This window comes from Lontra canadensis, unplaced genomic scaffold (genome assembly GCF_010015895.1).
Source record: "Lontra canadensis isolate GAN:19392208 unplaced genomic scaffold, GSC_riverotter_1.0 scaffold114, whole genome shotgun sequence".
In the NCBI taxonomy this organism is placed as follows: Eukaryota; Metazoa; Chordata; class Mammalia; order Carnivora; family Mustelidae; genus Lontra; species Lontra canadensis.
Window position 1 is genome coordinate 1,283,314 of NW_022631108.1, and position 9,828 is coordinate 1,293,141.

At 39.5% G+C, this 9,828-nt stretch overlaps 1 pseudogene; it reads left to right on the forward strand.

Annotated features, from left to right (window-relative positions):
* The first annotated feature begins 676 nt into the window (after positions 1–676).
* LOC116856925 lies at positions 677–1,476 on the forward strand (annotated as a pseudogene).
* Positions 1,477–9,828: the final 8,352 nt, after the last annotated feature.

Below are 9,828 nucleotides of genomic sequence, written 5' to 3' on the forward strand. Positions count from 1 at the left end.
TAAGCAGCATTGATATCACCATCACAATTTTTCCTATGTTTCCTGCATCAGAGGAGAGGTCATTTAACTTACCCAAGGTCACAGGGCAAGTTAAAAACTTAACCTGAAATCTAGGTGTCCTGACTACTCCTGTGCTCCTCCTTTTACCTCACCATGTGACTTGGTTAAAGCTTCTTAGCCCTTGCCTCTCTATCCGTTCTTCATTTGTAAAATAATGTCTTTATTGTTTTAAAAAGCCTTTAACAATGTTATTAAATTAACATATATATAGGGGGATTTATGATCTACTTTTCTTCCCATAGGGAAAGACAGTGAGGAGATAGTCTTCTCTTAGCAAGTTATTGATGGTTAATTATCTGTGAGTGTTTTGTTGTTTAGGTTTCTGACAGGTAAGCAAAAAACAAAGAGCCTAGAAAGAGAGTATACTTGGAGAGAAGCTGGAGAGTATTGAAAATTTGCTGGGACCACCAATTTCCAATACCATTATGGCATTTTCTATGCCAGAAATTGTATTTTCTGCACTTTATTTTAGCATAATTATTTAAAAAGTATTAGAACAGGTGCTGGGGGAAGATGTAGCAGCCTCTTTTTCAAGCCACCCCTTTGCCTCTAGACTTCTCTGAGGCCAGCAGCCACCTGAGCAGGTTCACCTGGATCACAAGCTCAGTCGACTACCATGGGCTCTGTGTCAGAACAGCAGGTTACAGGTGGCTGCGCCAAGGTGCCTGAGGAGGCACCTGACACTGCCCAGCAGCAGAGGAGTCACAGCTTCTGTAGGGTTCCCACTTCTGTAAGTGGTTAAATGTGTGCATGGAGTTCAGCTTCCTGTCCATGACAACATGCACTAGGGTCATACTTGACCCCCGTCCATGTCTGTGCACCAGACCAAGCTGAACATGGAGGGCTTCCAGAGCCTGAAGGAGGGTGAGGCAGTGGACTTTACCTTTGAGAAGTCTGGTAAGGGCCTGGAATCTATCTGAGTCACCGCCCTGGTGGGGAGTTCTGTACTAGGAGTGAGAGGTGACCCAAAGGGAAGAACATGAAGAAGCACAGATCAAAGGGAGACAGGTGCTACAACTGTGGATATCTAGACTACCATGCTGAGGAATGCAAGCTGCCACCCCAACCAAAGAAGTGCCACTTCTGCCAGAGCATCAACCATATGGTGGTCTCATGTCCACTTAAGGACCAGCAGGCCCTGAACTCACAGGAAAGCCAGCCTACTTTTGGGAGGAAGAAGAAGAAATCCATAGCCCTGCCCAGCTCCCAGAGGCCCAGAATTGGGCTGCAGTGGATGGGGGTATCCTTTTGTGTTCAGGAAATTTTGAGGAGCAGGCATCAATGACAGAGTGGAGAAAGTGGGAACAAGGTGGGGAGGAGGCAGCTGGCACTGCCATGTATCTCTGGCTGGAGTCCACAACATTATCCTCTCTTCCCTTTTGGCAGGGTAAGTGGAGGAAGGGGGAAGGCAAATGAATTCCAACCATGTTCTATCCAAATGCATGTGAGGGTTTTAGGGAAAAATCCCTCTCTGTGTGCTTTATCTGAGTCTCTGCCCTGAGAATCTCCAGCTTTTGAATGTGGTCTATATAGGGAAATTGTTTTCCCTTCAAAGAAAGAAACACATAATGATTTTTCCTATGCCAGAGTGCAAAGATTAAGCATGAGACCAGATTGATGGACCCAACTCATGAACCATTACATTCTATGGGAGGGAATCTCTCAGGGGTAAGGCAGGGTTTCTCTACATCTTGTCTCATAACCTACTCTTAGGATAGGGTATTGAGAACTGTCCCAGGCAATAGGTTGTGACAGGAGGCAAAGGGGTTGTTGGGAGAACAGTTGTACACTTGCTGCTGCTAAGCTTACTCCCACCCCATTCTGAGCCAATAGAATTTTATTTGATCCCTTGGATAACCACACATTAGGCCCCACTTTCTCCAAGATGCCAACTGCACTGCTGCATGTGAATGATGTACATGACACTGTGCATTTTAACTTTTTTTTCATAACATAAATATTCTGGTTTTGTAATTTTGCATATCTTAATTTTAAGACCCTTGTTACTGCATTGTGTTCTTAGGTACATGAGCAATCTCAAGGATGAATTGACAGCAATTCTAAGTCTGGACGGCAGGAATACTTTTTTATTTTTTATCACCAGTAAAACAAATTATTTGAGTGCATAGACTATTGATTTACCTTATTTTTGCTAATTTGAGCTGGCTTTTCTGTGTACTATCTCCTCTACTTTCAGTGTTCCTTGGGAGATTAGGTTTTAACTCACTTGCCCCATGACTTGATATCCTTCTACTGGAGGATTGGAAATCTTTCTGGACATGAAAAGTGGTGCAGGAAGGTTAGGAGAGGCTGCACCAGGTGAAAGGTGCAGAAGGGAAGTCAAGATTAGGTAAGGGTTGTCTATAGGTGTAATAAAGGATTCTTGTTCTGGACCTCTAATTCCAGGGCATGGGACTCACTTTACATACCAGAGCCATCCTTCACTTGATTGGGCTAGGCCTACCATGCGCAACAGAGTGTGTGAGTTGTGTGTGTGTGTGTGTGTGTGTGTGTGTGTGTGTGTGTAAAAAGAATGAGTTGGTAAGAACAGGTTTAAGAACAATACCTTTGAACCTATCTTGAGCTGCCCAGGGGTGGATGCAAGAAGCAAAGACTAAATTTCTTTTTTTTTTAAGGTTTTATTTATTTATTTGACAGAGAGAGACACAGTAAGAGCAGGAATACAAGCAGGGAGCCTAACGCAGGGCTCAATCCCAGGATCCTGAGATCATGATCTGAGGTGAAGGCAGATGCTTAACGACTGAGCTACTCAGGTGCCCCAAAGACTAAATTTCTTAACCTTTATAAATTCTGGGCTTTTCTTCTTGGCTTCCAAGGAGACCATAAACCATGACTTCTTTGTGCTGACCAGAGCCTGTGCCCTGCCCTGTTGCTGCAGTGATTAGTGTCATGGTAGCTAAAGGAGAAAAGAAGGTTTTGTTTACATGCTATGAGATCACCATAAACATACCTCACTGTGTTGAAACAGGGCAAATGCAATTAGAGTGCATTGGGTGATGTGTGTCTGATCCTGGGTTCTTGTCTCCTCCAGTCATTGCCCTCATCTAGTTGTATTTGTCTGGATTCATAGGAGTTCAAGAATAACTGACTGGGTGATTGCTATGTGGCCTGGTTTGTGCAAATATAATGTGTTAGGTTTCTCCATGTTCTTTTAGGATTATTCACAAACTTATTTTTACACTGAGAAAAATAGCCAAAGCATCTTTAATGAAATGTTCTGCACAAGGGAAAGAATATGGAACATAGCTTGGTGGCCCTTCTTCAAGTGCGAAGGTCTTGAACCATCCTTTCTATTGTGTTCCTGTTCCCCTATTTCCTATTTTGGGCCAGATATGACCCCTATCCTATCCCCTGTTCTATTCTCCCTCCCATTAAAAGCCCCCACACATACATATTTAATTTGTGGGATTTTTCCATGACGCTTAAATGATTTCTGCAAAAATCCTGAAGAAGCTAAGAACTCTCCACCTCCTTGTTCCCAATCTCCTTTTCAAGATAATTCCTTGATGTGATTCTTACTAATACACTTGTATTTGGATGGATCAAACCTAATTTAATCTCTAATCTTGTTGTAGAGAGAAACAGAAGCAATGAGTGGGGTTTTCCACGTAGAAACTAGGGCCAAGAGACCAAGAAAGGGAAGATGAATTCAAGTCATTCAAGAATTTTTTGGTGGGTGCAAGAAACTTATGTCAAAGTGGCCACAAGACTATGTAATAAGAGACAGACAAATATAACCCCTTGTTTAGTGCTAGAAACCAAAGTTTTGTGTGAAATCTTGAAATTCATTGGGAAATGGAGAGGGTATGAAAGTTTGTACCCATCTGTTCTTTCCCTCATCCCTTCTTCTCATTTCTGAACCACAGGAGACTGAGTGAGCCTCCTTGGGCTTTAGTGACTCCATTACTGAGGAATGTTTGTTTGAAGGTGGATTTTGTTGTGCTGGGTACTTCCTTTTTTTTTTCTCATTTGCTATTTTTTTAAATTGACATATAATGTATTATTTACTTCAGGGGTACAGGTCTCTGAATCATCTGTCTTACACAATTCACAACACTCACCATTCTTGCTATTTTTTTTTTTTAACACACATGCTGACTCTTTTCCCTCTTCTCTTTACTCAGGGAAAATACAGTGAATAGATAAAAACTTATTGGTAAAAAAAATTAAAAGTATTGGAACATATTCATATTTTCCATTATATATTGTTAATTTTTTTTAAGATTTTATTTATTTGACAGACAGAGATCACAAGTATGCATAGAGGCAGGCAGAGAGAGAGAGGGGGGTAAGCAGACTCCCTGCTGAGCAGAGAGCCCGATGTGGGGCTTGATCCCAGGACCCTGGGATCATGACCTGACCCGAAGGCAGAGACTTTAACCCACTGAGCCACCCAGGCACCCCAAATATTGTTAATTCTTAAGTGTGATTTTGCTTAGTCCCTAACTGGTCTGTTTTCCATTACTTCAGACACATGTCCAATTTTATAACAGAAGTCAATGTTACATCCATAGAAGTTGAAAAATGGAAATTCCCTTTGGTATTTACCTTTTGGGGAATGCCTTTAATAATATTGGAGTTTGGCTGCCCTTTCTTCTAATAGAGGATCTTCCCTGGCAATACAGCTGGTTGATTTGTTGCTTATTATGTGGTAATTGTGGTATACCTGACAGGAAAAAGCAATGTGAAAGGCAAAGAAAAACTGAGATCAGGTATAGAGTTTCAGACATTCTGTTCTGAATTTACAATAGTGGTTGTAAAATTTCATGCTTTCTTTTTCTTACGCAAATTTTAGGTTGTTAGATGTCCTGTGTACATATGACTATTTTGTGTTTCTGTGCCATATCCCATTTTCATCTGTATCAGAATACATAATGGTTCTCCCATTTGAGTCAAGTCAGGCACATTTGACTACTGCTGGCATTTGTTCCCCACCCCACCCCCACCAGCATGGCTGGAGTATGTCACACATTCTCCAAACTAAAAGTCTTCACCAAACTTTCTCACATATTTGCATTATTTTGAAGCAGAATAATAACTAAAGTGAGGACCTTGTTAGTCATATTAAATGATGATGGCAGTTGTTTCCTATACACACTATGACTTACTAAGAAGCCAGTACAGTTTGACATTTTAACTTTCAATTGTTTTTACATAGAAATCATATAAATAAATTCAAAGTGGAAAATATGACAGTCTTATGAGTTTCAATTTTTAATTTAAAATTTTTTGGAGGGACATGAAGATTAATTTGTTCTGACTTGTTTGATCCAGCTTCGGCTAAACAGATGAAGAAATAAGCTCAGACCAATTATAGTAAGTTCTTATTTAAGTGATATACCTCAGGAAAGAAGCAGCATTTTAAATAATATAATATTCTGATAAATAGAGTGCTGGTGTATATATATATTATATATATATATATATATATGCACACACACATATGCAAAAGTTGTTATTTCTATATTTAAATAATTTGATTATAATAATACCAAAAATCTACTTAATAATTATATCAAACCTAATTAAATTTTGCTTTGATTGACAATATAGAGTACTGGCAGATAATAAATACTTACTAGATGTCTGTGAAATTGAAATTAATTTAAATGGGCACTTTATTTTTCATTATCAAATATGTGTTTATTACTAATATTCAAATGCTTCTTATGATGTTTATTCATTAATGGCATTTTCTTTTGTATAAATGATCTTTTGCACATCCATTTATTGAGGTAGGTCTGAATGTCTGTCTTAACAATGTTATGTACTCTATATAATTTAAATATTAAAAACTAGTCATATTGGGGTGCCTGGGTGGCTCAGTGGGTTAAAGCCTCTGCCTTCGGCTCAGGTCATGGTCCCAGAGTCCTGGGATCGAGCCCCACATTGGGAGCCTGCTTCCTCCTCTCTCTCTCTGCCTGCCTCTCTGCCTACTTGTGATCTCTGTCTGTCAAATAAATAAATAAAATCTTAAAAAAAACTAGTCATATTTATTAAAATTATAATAATTATAGTTATTAATAATTATTAAATTGATAATAAATAACTGTTTATTTATTTAAATTTAGCTACCATCTGTCACCATACAGTGCTATTACATTATAATTGGCTATATTCTCTGTGCTGTACCTATTATTCAAATTCATGACTTATTCATTCCATAACTGGAAGCCTGAAACAGGCATTTTAGTACTATGGAGTTCCTTGGGGTCATTATAACAAACATAAGTTATTTTAATACTTTTTATTTGAACAACATTTTTAACTTTCATGATTTTTTTTAGCATGAGCTTTTTCATTTGATGTTTTCTCTACCTTCATAAGGTAGGCAAAGTAAGTATTATTATTGTCATTTCATAAGTCAAATAGGTCATACAACCAGTAAGCAATGAACTCTGGAGTTTAATCCTAATATCCTCATCCCTAATTTTCTGACCCCTATGTTACTCTTGTCATTTAATATTTGATATCTAGTAACATACTAGATATCAAAGTTAATTACAGTAGGAATTTTAAAGTCACATATCCCTATAAAATCTTTTAAAATCATACTTTTGGAAACATACAGGTACTTTAAAGATATACTTTTAAAAATATACATACTTTGAGAGGAGGAGTCAAGATGGCGGAGAAGTAGCAGGCTGAGACTACTTCAGGTAGCAGGAGATCAGCTAGATAGCTTATCTAAAGATTGCAAACACCTACAAATCTAATGGGAGATCAAAGAGAAGAAGAACAGCAATTCTAGAAACAAGAAAATCAACCACTTTCTGAAAGGTAGGACTGGCGGAGAAGTGAATCCAAAGCGACGGGAAGATAGACCGCAGGGGTAGGAACCGGCTCCCAGCAAGCAGCGGAGCAATGGAGTACAAAATCAGGACTTTTAAAAGTCTGTTCCGCTGAGGGACATCGCTCCAGAGGCTTAACCGGGGTGAAGCACACGTGGGGTCAGCGTGGCCTCAGGTCCTGCAGGGTCACAGAAGGATCGGGGGTGTCTGAGTGTGGCAGAGCTTACAGGTATTAGAACGGGGAAGCCGGCTACAGAGACAGAGCCGAGGAGTGGGCTCTAAGCTCGGGGTTACCTTGAACTGGTTGCAGGCTCGGTCAGCTTGGAGCGTGGCTGGAGGCCAGGGTTATGGGAGTAATTGGGCGCTGTTCTCTGAGGGCGCACTGAGGAGTGGGTCCCTGGGCTCTCGGCTCCTCCGGGCCAGAGACTGGGAGGCCGCCATCTTCATTCCCGTCCTCCGGAACTCTACAGAAAGCGCTCAGGGAACAAAAGCTCCCGAAAGCAAAACCGAGCGGATTACTCAGCCCGGCCCCTGGTAAGGGCGGTGCAACTCCACCTGGGGCAAAGACACTTGAGGATCACTACAACAGGACCCTCCCCCCAAAGATCAATAAGAAACCCAGCCAGGACCAAGTTCATCTACCAAGGAGTGCAGTTTCAATACCAAGGAGAGCAGTGGAATTCCAGAGGAGGAGAAAGCAAAGCATGGAACTCATGGCTTTCTCCCCATGATTCTTTAGCCTTGCATTTAATTTAATTTTTTTTTTCCTTTTTCAATTTTTTTTCTCTTCTTCTGCTAATTTTTTTTAACTTTTACGCTTCTCTTTTTTAATGTTTTTAAACTATTTAATATATATATATATTTTCTTATTATATTTTTTCTTTATTGGTTTTCTTTTTTTAATTGTTTCTTTTCTTTTTCTTTCTGAACCTCTTTTTATCCCCTTTCTCTCCCCTCACAATTTGGGATCTCTTCTGATTTGGCTAAAGCATATTTTCCTGGGGTTGTTGCCACCCTTTTAGTATTTTATTTGTTCCTTCATATACTCTTATCTGGACAAAATGACAAGACGGAAATATTCACCACAAGAAAAAGAACAAGAGGCAGTACCAAAGGCTAGGGACCTAATCAATACAGACATTGGTAATATATCAGATATAGAGTTCAGAATGATGATTCTCAAGGTTCTAGCGGGCTCAAAAAAGGCATGGAAGATACTAGAGAAACCCTCTCGGGAGATATAAAAGCCCTTTCTGGAGAAATAAAAGAACTAAAATCTAACCAAGTTGAAATAAAAAAAGCTATTAATGAGGTGCAATAAAAAATGGAGGCTCTCACTGCTAGGATAAATGAGGCAGAAGAAAGAATTAGCGATATAGAAGACCAAATGACAGAGAATAAAGAAGCTGAGCAAAAGAGGGACAAACAGTTACTGGACCACGAGGGGAGAATTCGAGAGATAAGTGACACCATACGACAAAACAACATTAGAATAATTGGGATTCCAGAAGAAGAAGAAAGAGAGAGGGGAGCAGAAGGTATATTGGAGAGAATTATTGGAGAGAATTTCCCCAATATGGCAAAGGGAACAAGCATCAAAATCCAGGAGGTTCAGAGAACCTCCCTCAAAATCAATAAGAATAGGTCCACACCCCGCCACCTAATAGTCAAATTTACAAGTCTTAGTGACAAAGAGAAAATCCTGAAAGCAGCCCGGGAAAAGAAGTCTGTAACATACAATGGTAAAAACATTAGATTGGCAGCAGACTTATCCACAGAGACCTGGCAGGCCAGAAAGAGCTGGCATGATATATTCAGAGCACTAAATGAGAAAAACATGCAGCCAAGAATACTATATCCAGCTAGGCTATCACTGAAAATAGAAGGAGAGATTAAAAGCTTCCAGGACAAACAAAAACTGAAAGAATTTGCAAACACCAAACCAGCTCTACAGGAAATATTGAAAGGGGTCCTCTAAGCAAAGAGAGACCCTAAAAGTAGTAGATCAGAAAGGAACAGAGACAATATACAATAACAGTCACCTTACAGGCAATACAATGGCACTAAATTCATATCTCTCAAGAGTTACCCTGAATGTTAATGGGCTAAATGCCCCAATCAAAAGACACAGGGTATCAGAATGGATAAAAAAACAAAACCCATCTATATGTTGCCTATAAGAAACTCATTTTAAACCCAAAGACACCTCCAGATTTAAAGTGAGGGGGTGGAAAAGAATTTACCATGCTAATGGACATCAGAAGAAAGCAGGAGTGGCAATCCTTATATCAGATCAAGTAGATTTTAAGCCAAAGACTATAATAAGACATGAGGAAGGACACTATATCATACTCAAAGGATCTGTCCAACAAGAAGATCTAACAATTTTAAATATCTATGCCCCTAACGTGGGAGCAGCCAACTATATAAACCAATTAATAACAAAATCAAAGAAACACATCAACAATAATACAATAATCGTAGGGGACTTTAACACTCCCCTCACTGAAATGGACAGATCATCCAAGCAAAAGATCAACAAGGAAATAAAGGCCTTAAATGACACACTGGACCAGATGGACGTCACAGATATATTCAGAACATTTCATCCCAAAGCAACAGAATACACATTCTTCTCTGGTGCCCATGGAACATTCTCCAGAATAGATCACATCCTCGGTCCTAAATCAGGTCTCAACCTGTATCAAAAGATCAGGATCATTCCCTGCATATTTTTAGACCACAATGCTCTGAAGCTAGAACTCAATCACAAGAGGAAATTTGGAAAGAACCGAAATACATGGAGACTAAACAGCATCCTTCTAAAGAATGAATGGGTCAACCAGGAAATTAAAGAAGAATTGAAAAAAGTCATGGAAACAAATGATAATGAAAACACAATGGTTCAAAATCTGTGGGACACAACAAAGGCAGTCCTGAGAGGAAAATATATAGC